Source organism: Natator depressus, chromosome 20 (assembly GCF_965152275.1).
Source record: "Natator depressus isolate rNatDep1 chromosome 20, rNatDep2.hap1, whole genome shotgun sequence".
Classification (NCBI taxonomy): Eukaryota; Metazoa; Chordata; order Testudines; family Cheloniidae; genus Natator; species Natator depressus.
The window spans coordinates 21,408,183-21,419,088 of NC_134253.1; the positions used below are offsets into that span (position 1 = coordinate 21,408,183).

Genomic DNA, 10,906 nt, shown 5'->3' on the forward strand with positions numbered 1-10,906 from the left:
GCTGAGCCAGGCACTTCTCCCCCATTCTGCCCCCACCCCAAATGCCACTCCATCAGCTGGGTGAGTGCAGAGGGGATTCAGAACCCCCAGGGAGGTACAGCCAGCATGTGGGGAGGGGATACGGGGAGATGGGCCAAGGGCAGGCAGAGAGGGGGAGCCCCAAACCATCCCCTTCCCCAACAGGGAAGAACCCCGAAGACCTTCACACCCCAGGCAGAGTGGGAGAGGGGTAAGGATCTGGGCGAGAATGGACAGATTCCTGGGGAAGTGGTTTCACAGTGGGAAGCTCTGTCACTTCCTCTCTCCCCTCCCTCCCACCAGGTACTGAGACTCGCGTGTCACAGGGAACTGCAGTGCAGACAGCGGGGCCTCAGGCTGAGAGCTCAGGAGGAGACGATGGACATTCCCTGTGAGACAGTCACCATGGCAACCACACAAGGTACCACCAGGGGATGGAGATGCCCAGGGACCAAACTGCAGCACAGAGCTACTCCCAGGCACGAAACCCCCGTCCTGGTTCTATCCCTTGCTCTGTCCCCGTGGATCCCCAGGCCAGGAGCCTCGTCTCTGGCTCCAGCACGAGTGGGGACCTTGCTGACTGTGCCAGTGGTTCTCAGGCTGTTGGCCATGGGACTGTGCAGACACATTCATTTCTGCTTGTCTCACAGAGGTGGGGGCTCCGAGGGGAGATGGCTCAGCAGAGGGCCTCCGTGGTATGAAGTGGGCCCAGTGAATGGAAAGGGGAGGAGATTCTTAGCCCAGCTAAACCCCAGGCTGGAGATGAGCATCTCCCTGGGTGGGAACCAGAATAACATTTCCCCTCAACTCCCACTTTCAGGCTCATACGACCTAACTGAGAGTTTGTCTACATGGCAAGATGCTGCGCTGCAAGCCAGGTTGTGAATCTCCAGCGTACCAGCTTGCGGGTCAGTAAAATCCCCTGTCAGCATTGCTGCAGTTCAGCGTGCTACAGCAGTGCCTGCAAGGGATGTTATTGTGCAGCAAGCTGGTGCGCCATAGATTCTCCACCTCGCTTGCAGCACAGTAACTTGCAGTGTAGACAAGTCCTGATACTGCTCCCCAATCCTCCAGCACCAGGGAAAGCTCCTCCCTGACCAACTCCTCTCCTTGTCTTCACTGAGAAAAGTCATGTCTTCGCCTCGGCTTCCTGCAGCTTAATGTTTCCAAGATGGAATGCTTCTCTGGCCTCAGACGGGGGAGGTAGCCTGCTCCAGTGATTAGGCAGGACTCCTGAGTTCGATGCCCATTTCTGCCACAGTCTCACTGGTCATTGGATGTCTCATAGAGTTTTAGGCCAGAAGGCACCATTGGATCATCTGGTCTGACCTTCTGCATAGAACTGGCCCCGTGAATTGAGCCCAATAACTTGTGCTTGTCTAAATTGCCTGGTGCCTTCCAGAATGGCAGCCGGTCTAGATTTGAAGACAGCATGGGGTGGAGAATCCACTGCTTCCCTTGGGAGTTTGTTCCAATGGTTAATTGCTCTCGCTGTGGTGTCTGATTTCCAGTTTCATTTTGTCCGGCTTCAGCTTTCAGATGTTGGTTCTTCTTCTGCCCCCCACAGAGACAAGAACAGACTTCTCTCACCCGACCTCTCCAGGGGCCCCAAATTCCAGCTACATGGAGACAAACCACCACCAAACAGCTCACCAAGTCTCTCTAGCTCCAACCATAGGCTCTGCAGCTATGCTCTCTGAAATTCCCATTAGCTGCACCTGGCTGGCTCTTTCTTCAACTTCAGCATCCCTATGTCCAGAACGAGGTATCATCTCCTGTTCCAACAGGTTTCACGGCTGTTGCTTGTATTACTTATTCCACCCTGGACTCCATCATTAACAAGACATTTCTCAGTGAGGGGAATCTACCAGCTGGTGAGAAGCTGAGGAATGTTCAGCTGAACTCCAGGGTGGTGAGTGGGGCCATCAGAGATGGGAGACCCCTTCACCTCTCCAGACCTGTGAACTTGACCCTGCACCAGAGAGAGGTGTGGGGATCCCCTCACTTTGCTCCCTGTCTGGGGCTCACGTGCTGAGCCTTTGGATTGTGCTGCCTTTCTGGGCTCCCACTGTGTCTGAGAAGTGGAGAGACCTCCTTATTCCTGATGCACTGGAGCTGTTTTACTGGGGGAGGTTATGAGAGTTTGCACCGTGTCACACTGGGTTATGATTCATCGTGGAAAGTGCTCCAGGGTACCAGCTCTGCCTGGGTCACCCCTGATCCAAACTAATGAGAAAGCAGCTTCCTATAGCTTATGCGGTTCAGGGAATCAGCATGAAACAGTGCTTTCTTTGATACAGAAATCAGCTTGCGAGGGGAGTTGTACCACTGCCCTCTGCTGGATGGAAGGAGAAAGGCTTGGCCATGTACCACATGCCCTGTAGTCTGCTAGCTAACGAGGGCTCTCAGGTAGCAGGGCCTTTGCTTTTAGAGCTCTGGGATGGGAGTTCTCTCTCCACTGTCATCATCAAATGACCCATGGGCACTGGGTGCTGCGTGGGGAGAGCCGTGGAGCACTACATGGCCTTGGGTTTGTTACTGCGTGGGATATAGACACACAATAACAGAAACAACATTATCTCTGTGATCTCATGAGGATGATGCTATTGTGTTTCCAGGCAAAGACAGCCAAGGAAGAGGCTCTCTGCATCCACTGGAAATTCATCGCTGGGAAAAGCACCTGGTCTCCAGCCGGCTGCACCGCTCTGCACACAAACAGCACTCACATCACCGGCAGCTGTGACCATCTCTCCAGCTTCGCTCTCCTTATGGATCCCACAACAGTGCAGGTATCTCACTCTCAGACTCAGCTCAGAGGGCTGGACTCTGAGCCATTGGTGGCTTTGCTGGGGTAATATCTGAGTAGGAACCTCAGGATCTCGCCATCGTCACCTTCCTCCTGTGCTGCTCCATCCACAACGTCATGTGGCAAAGCTCTGACCTTGTCACAGTGAGTCCTGTGTTTCCTGGCGGATTTCACTAGCCTCAGAGGCTCACTGTGACCCTCTACATAGCCCTTCTCCCTCTAGAGGCAAGGGTCACAGCCTACTGAGCCATTTTCATCCTAAGCCAACAAGGAAGGGGAGGAGAAGCTACACGCCCTCACACAGTCTCTGTTGAGACTACTTTCCTATAGCCAGCTGGCCTTGCCCCATCACAGTCAGCACCTCTCTCCACCTGCAGCTCTACCTCTGCCTCTTCCTGGCCTACCTGCTCTTCCTCACTGTGGTGACCCACACCTGCAGTCGTGTATGGCCTGATTCTCCCCTGCTCTGTTTCTCCACTCGCAGCAGGGCTGGGGTGTATGGCTTTGAACCCCTTTGTGCTCCCTGGATTCTGGCTGTGCAGGACGCAGAGGGGATTCCCGGGGGGATGTTTCCACCCCCTGTTAAGCCCCTTCAAACTGGGCACAGTGGCCTCAGTCTCCCCATCCCCAGGAGTTTGGACAGTTCTCTGCCTATGTCACAGGAGAGGAATTGAGGCATAGGGAGAATAAGTGATTTGCCCACTATCCCAGGGAATCTGTGGCAGGGCTGGGAACAGAACCAGGATCCCCTCAGCCCTGCTCCCCTGCTCTAACCACTAATCTCTGCTCCCTTCCTGCATCAGCAATGTGCAGCCATAGGACCCTCCATAGACCGAGGAACCGGCCATCTCTGGGTCATGGAGCACTATAACTGGAGATCTGTGCTAACAAGAATCCCACTCTGACCCCCTGACAGGTCTCCCCCATACTCAGCATTTCCCTTCCCCACTGCAGTGTCCCTGGGTTCTCTGTCTCCCCCTGGTGGCATGTGCTGTCATTGCTGGCTTCCTACACTACCTCTTCCTGGCCTGCTTCACCTGGATGTTCCTGGAGGGGCTGCACCTCCTTCCTCACCATCGGGAACCTGAAGGTCATGAATTACACCACTGCCAGCCGGTTATAGAATCATAGAATCATAGAATATCAGGGTTGGAAGGGACCCCAGAAGGTCATCTAGTCCAACCCCCTGCTCGAAGCAGGACCAATTCCCAGTTAAATCATCCCAGCCAGGGCTTTGTCAAGCCTGACCTTAAAAACCTCTAAGGAAGGAGATTCTACCACCTCCCTAGGTAACGCATTCCAGTGTTTCACCACCCTCTTAGTGAAAAAGTTTTTCCTAATATCCAATCGAAACCTCCCCCATTGCAACTTGAGACCATTACTCCTCGTTCTGTCATCTGCTACCATTGAGAACAGTCTATTGGACTATTGAACTATCTATTGAACAGTCTATTGAACAGTATCTATTGAACAGCATCTATTGAACAGTATCTATTGAACAGTCTATTGGACTATTGAACAGTCTATTGAACAGTACCATTGGAACCCCCTTTCAGGTAGTTGAAAGCAGCTATCAAATCCCCCCTCATTCTTCTCTTCTGCAGACTAAACAATCCCAGCTCCCTCAGCCTCTCTTCATAAGTCATGTGCTCTAGACCCCTAATCATTTTTGTTGCCCTTCGCTGGACTCTTTCCAATTTATCCACATCCTTCTTGTAGTGTGGGGCCCAAAACTGGACACAGTACTCCAGATGAGGCCTCACCAGTGTCGAATAGAGGGGAACGATCACGTCCCTCGATCTGCTCGCTATGCCCCTACTTATACATCCCAAAATGCCATTGGCCTTCTTGGCAACAAGGGCACACTGTTGACTCATATCCAGCTTCTCGTCCACTGTCACCCCTAGGTCCTTTTCTGCAGAACTGCTGCCTAGCCATTCGGTCCCTAGTCTGTAGCGGTGCATTGGATTCTTCCATCCTAAGTGCAGGACCCTGCACTTATCCTTATTGAACCTCATCAGATTTCTTTTGGCCCAATCCTCCAATTTGTCTAGGTCCTTCTGTATCCTATCCCTCCCCTCCAGCGTATCTACCACTCCTCCCAGTTTAGTATCATCCGCAAATTTGCTGAGAGTGCAATCCACACCATCCTCCAGATCATTTATGAAGATATTGAACAAAACCGGCCCCAGGACCGACCCCTGGGGCACACCACTTGACACCGGCTGCCAACTAGACATGGAGCCATTGATCACTACCCGTTGAGCCCGACAATCTAGCCAGCTTTCTACCCACCTTATAGTGCATTCATCCAGCCCATACTTCCTTAACTTGCTGACAAGAATACTGTGGGAGACCGTGTCAAAAGCTTTGCTAAAGTCAAGAAACAATACATCCACTGCTTTCCCTTCATCCACAGAACCAGTAATCTCATCATAAAAGGCGATTAGATTAGTCAGGCATGACCTTCCCTTGGTGAACCCATGCTGACTGTTCCTGATCACTTTCCTCTCATGTAAGTGCTTCAGGATTGACTCTTTGAGGACCTGCTCCATGATTTTTCCAGGGACTGAGGTTAGGCTGACTGGCCTGTAGTTCCCAGGATCCTCCTTCTTCCCTTTTTTAAAGATTGGCACTACATTAGCCTTTTTCCAGTCATCCGGGACTTCCCCCGTTCGCCACGAGTTTTCAAAGATAATGGCCAAGGGCTCTGCAATCACAGCCGCCAATTCCTTCAGCACTCTCGGATGCAACTCGTCCGGCCCCATGGACTTGTGCACGTCCAGCTTTTCTAAATAGTCCCTAACCACCTCTATCTCCACAGAGGGCTGGCCATCTCTTCCCCATTCTGTGATGCCCAGCGCAGCAGTCTGGGAGCTGACCTTGTTAGTGAAATCAGAGGCAAAAAAAGCATTGAGTACATTAGCTTTTTCCACATCCTCTGTCACTAGGTTGCCTCCCTCATTCAGTAAGGGGCCCACACTTTCCTTGGCTTTCATCTTGTTGCCAACATACCTGAAGAAACCCTTCTTGTTACTCTTGACATCTCTTGCTAGCTGCAGCTCCAGGTGCGATTTGGCCCTCCTGATATCTTTCCTACATGCCCGAGCAATATTTTTATACTCTTCCCTGGTCATATGTCCAACCTTCCACTTCTTGTAAGCTTCTTTTTTATGTTTAAGATCCGCTAGGATTTCACCGTTAAGCCAAGCTGGTCTCCTGCCATATTTACTATTCTTTCGACTCATCGGGATGGTTTGTCCCTGTAACCTCAACAGGGATTCCTTGAAATACAGCCAGCTCTCCTGGACTCCCTTCCCCTTCATGTTAGTCCCCCAGGGGATCCTGGCCATCTGTTCCCTGAGGGAGTCGAAGTCTGCTGGTTCAAGAAGAGATTCATGTACCCGTTCGGCTATGGATTTCCAGCCTGGTGGTGGCTATTTCTGCAGTATTCAACCCAGATGGCTACGGAACTCCCTGACAGTAAATGCACACCCTCCCCAGTGACATTAAGCTGCCCCGAGTGCTATAGATGAGTTGCCCAACTGCCATACATCTACAGACCTCACCCCACTAATGATCCTAACTGGACTCCTAGGCCCCAGGCTGGGTTTGTGGTGCTGGTGGATAGGAAACCAACAACTTTCTTCCTGTATACAAAGCCCTTAGGATCCCCTCTCCCTTCTCCCTCCTCTAACATGAGGAACTTCCACTAAAAAGGGTTTGGCTTCTTCTAGACACTCCCGGCGATATCCTCGGATGGTGTAAAACAGGTAGCTCCACTGCTTTCAATGCAGCTAAGCCGACTTACATCAGCTGAGTCTCTGGCTCTCCGTCAATACTACATGCATCTGCCAGAGAGAGAGAGTAATCTGCATACTCTGTTGGCACCAGCAAGCCAGACTTGCTCACATCTCTCTCTAATCTCTCTCTATCCCCCCAGGTTCTTATTCCACACCCATCACCATGGTATCTGAGCTCTGAGTGTTTACACCTGTGTAAATCAGGATTAACTCCATGGATTCTTCTGGAGTGTCTTTGGATTTACACTGGTATAACTGGGGCCCACACCTGGCTCTGGGACTGTGTTCAAGGTTTTCAGTCTAATCCATTTTTTGTTTCAGGACACAATCCCCATGTGACATTGCACCCCATAATGCTTTATAGAAATATGCTTATGAATGTATATATGACATTACTGGAATATGTTTTTTGCTACATATGCCACGTAACATATCTTTGCAAAGGCTATGTTCTACTGAATGTATTCTTCCTATTCGTATGCATGTATCATTTTTATATATGAAGTTATGAGCGTTGGCTCTATGCTTGTATTTAAAGTGTTTGCTGTAGGAAACACATAAAACAGATGTGGTCAACATAGTGTGAAGTGGTTATTCAAGTAATTAGGAGTATTTAACTAACAATGAACATTGAAAGATGCCAATCCACAGCTGAGTTTCCTGGGAACGTTCAAACTAACATGTAGTCAATGGTGTCGGCCGGTAAAGAACTGAGTCATGCATGGACATGTGACTTGCCCATGTGACTCCAAAACTCCATCTTGTAGCTGTGATTCTGCATAGTAAAACACAAGGGATTTCCACCCATAAGAGAGACTATGTAAGACCCTTGGAAACCCCTCCATTTTGTCTTCATCTGGCTCAAGAGAGAGCTTCTCCACCCCAAAGAGATGCCTGAAAGAAACTGGAACAAAGGACAGTAACTACAGGGGTGTGAGTGATTGCTGGACCCAGACTAGGAAGGAGTCTAGTCTGTCAAAGAAGCTTATTGGAACATCTCTGAGAGTGAGATTTACCTGCATTTAGTTTCCTACTGTATTAGGCTTATACTTGTGTGTTTTTGTTTTATTTTGCTTGGTAATTCACTTTATTCTGTCTGTCATTACTTGGAACCACTTAATCCTACTTTTTATATTTAATAAAATCACTTTTTACTTATTAATTAACCCAGAGTATGTATTAATACTTGGGAGGGCATACAGCTGTGCATCTCTCTCTATCAGTGTTATAGAGGGCGAACAATTTATGAGTTTACCCTGTATAAGCTTTGTACGGAGTAAAACGGATTTATTTGGGGTTTGGATCCCATTGGGAACTGGGTATCTGGGTGTTGGAGACAGGAGCACTTCTTAAGCTGTTTTGAGTAAAGCCTGCAGCTTTTGAGGGATGTGGTTTGGACCTGGGTCTGTGTTTGTAGCAGGCTAGTGTGTCTGGCACAACCAGGCAAGGCACTGAAGTCCCAAGATGCCAGGGAAAACGGGCTCAGAGGTAGTCACAGCACATCAGGTGGCAGTTCCCAAAGCGGTTTCTGTGACCCAACCCGTCATACCCAATCTCTGCTCCAGTGGCTGAAAAGGGGTAATATACTCATATTAATGTCACTCAGCTGGGATAATGTGCTTCTTCTTCTTCCTCCCTGCCTGTAGCTGCTGGCTCAGCCTGTAGAGAGCCTTTCATTGGAGCTTCCTGGGTCCAGTCTGTGCCGTAATCCCAGAAACCAGTGGGAGCTTATCTGGAGGAGAGCAAGAGTTTGGTCCAGTCCAGTTACTGACCCAAGGAATGAGGAAGGGAGGGGCTGCACCATGCAAGTGTTTGGTGGGGGAAAGGATCTACATTGGGTGGAATGAAGATGACAAAAGTCCATGTGGTTTCTTCCCAGAGCCCGGGATGGGGAGATTAGTTGCAGCCTGAAAGTGGCAGGGAAGAGCCTAAAGACAGGCGCTGGAAACTCTGACTCAGATCCTGCTCTCAGTTACGCTGGTGTAAACTGAGCCCGCTGGAGTAATTTCATTTTTAACTCTAAGCAGAATCTGGCCTCTGTGATCCCATTGATGCATCTCAGCTCTGGCTGTGCCATCAGCTCTGTGCATGGGGAGGGACTGAGAGCTGCCAGAGGATATTACAGAAGAGGGGATCAATGGTCCCTGGTTCTGCAGTGTTCAGATCTCTCCCCTGGGATCGTTCTCTACCTCAGCTCGAGTCATTGGCACCGGATGAAACGTTTCACAAGAAATATTTTCAGCTGTTTCCACAGATAAATGTGACGTTCTTTGCCCCGACCCTGTGGATCTTGAGAAACAGACTCTCCTCCCTCGGCGCAGATATGTCCACTCTCAGAGACCATAGCTGAGAAGGCAACAAAGCAACCCTGGAGGGTCAAATGCCTTGGTTTGGAAGGTCCTTGGCATGCGGAGGGTGTGAGGGATTGCAGGAGGGGAACAGCATATCTAGGATCCATGGGAACAAATTCCCAATGTGTTCTCATTAACAGTAGACCTGTCCCACACAGGAAGCAGGGGCTGGTAGCTCCACGCCACTCTGCCCAGATCCTCCTGACCCAATTGCTCTCCATAGGGTTATTGTAACGGGATCTCTCCATCTGCCTGTATCCAGGTTACTGACCTTTAAAGCTATTGCCCAGCTCTTCCTTCTGGGCTGCACATGGAGCTTTGGTGTCCTCCAAGTCGGCCCAGCAGTCCCCATCGTCAACAGCCTGCAGGGAGCCTTCATCTTCCTGGGTGCAGTGTCTCCTCAATCGCCAGGTAATGTCAAGAGCATTTAATGGTGCAGTGACAGTGCTGAAGCTGAAACTCAGTTACAGGCCAGGTCCTCATCTGGTGTAAACTCATGCATTTCCAAGGGTCCTTTGGGGCCTTGGGAAACAGACAATAGCCATGAAGCAGTGTGCTTCAGCCATGCCCTCAGCAGCACCTCCACCCCACCAGTCATAACCCCTATGCCAGGGGCTGGGAGCAGGGCTAATGGAGAGATTTTATGCCAGATCCACAGCAGCCAGGAAGGACTCCTGCCCAGGAGGGCTAATCACAGGGCCATTTCTGCCCACTTTAAAGCCCCTTTACACCTTTAAGCCAGATTGGCATAAAGAGGCTTTAGAATTGGGCCCTAGGTTTCCAGGACAGGCAGAACCTGATAGCAAACCCTCAAACCAAAGAAGCAACCAAGGTCCATAAACAGGTTATTTTATTATTTACACATTACAGTGAAACAGCAGAGCTAGCTCACACACAGAGCACACAAGGGCTCTGCAAATCGCCTCCCACCCTCCAACTCCCCAACATGTTGTGCTTTCCCTAAGAAATAACTGCTCTCTGACCTGGGATCTGGCCCTTTAAATCTGGGAGATACATGCAGCTAAAAGCCTAGGGTGGCCTTTGAATTCAGTAGGAGTTTTGGATTTGGATTAGAGAGAGGATTTTGTCCAATCCCGCTTCCCCTTCCAGGTTTTGTATGTAGTTGGGATGAAGAACGGCAACTGCCCCGCTGGCACAGCAAAGCCGGCTGTACGATAAACATTGTTGGTTGGAGAGATGATTGTTTCACAGAGATGAAGTGGAGGGCTCTCCGCAACTCACCTGCCAGCAAAACAAATAGACATTGAGTGCTAATCCCATGGGAAAACTCCACTCAACTTCAATGGGATCAGGACTGGGTCCTCATTCAGGAATAGTGCAGAGTCTGCAAAATTCAGCCAGCCTCCACTGAAGTGACATCACGTGCAGGAAAATAACTAAACAAGTGTAGACAAAGCCCGCTCCCTTCCCCAACCCATGCACAGGTAAGCCATAAAGTAGCACTTAATAGAGGCTGCTCTAAATAAACCAGAAATGTGTACTTCCAGACAAAGGTTGTGGTGCCTCATGCTGGGACTGGAGTAGGGAGATTTTCCCAGATATAAGTCTCCACTTTTCGCTCCAGACAATGCTTCTGGATCCTTTCCCAGTAGAGGTAACGGAGCCAGACGAAATTCCATCCAGTGCTAACTCTTCGTTGGCCTGGCCCATCTATACTGGGAAGATTTCCATCCAGGTTTTGGTTTGCAAACTTCCCCAATTGGATAATTACCTGAATTTGTATCCCAGCCCATTCCACAGCGAGTGATGCATGGAGCTTGCAAAGAAGCAAAGGGAAGGGAACGTGGAGGTGCGCAAGAAAAGAGGAGTTCTGTGCTGGGTTCTAGGAGACCTGGGATTCCCCCTTGATTTGGATGCAATTGAATTTCACTAAGCCCTGGTCTACACTAGGACTTTAGGTCGAATTT

The 10,906-nt window shown here is 50.0% G+C and overlaps 1 pseudogene; it reads left to right on the top strand.

Moving 5' to 3' along the window:
• The first annotated feature begins 877 nt into the window (after window positions 1–877).
• LOC141975330 (adhesion G protein-coupled receptor E4-like) lies at window positions 878–10,157 on the top strand (annotated as a pseudogene).
• Window positions 10,158–10,906: the final 749 nt, after the last annotated feature.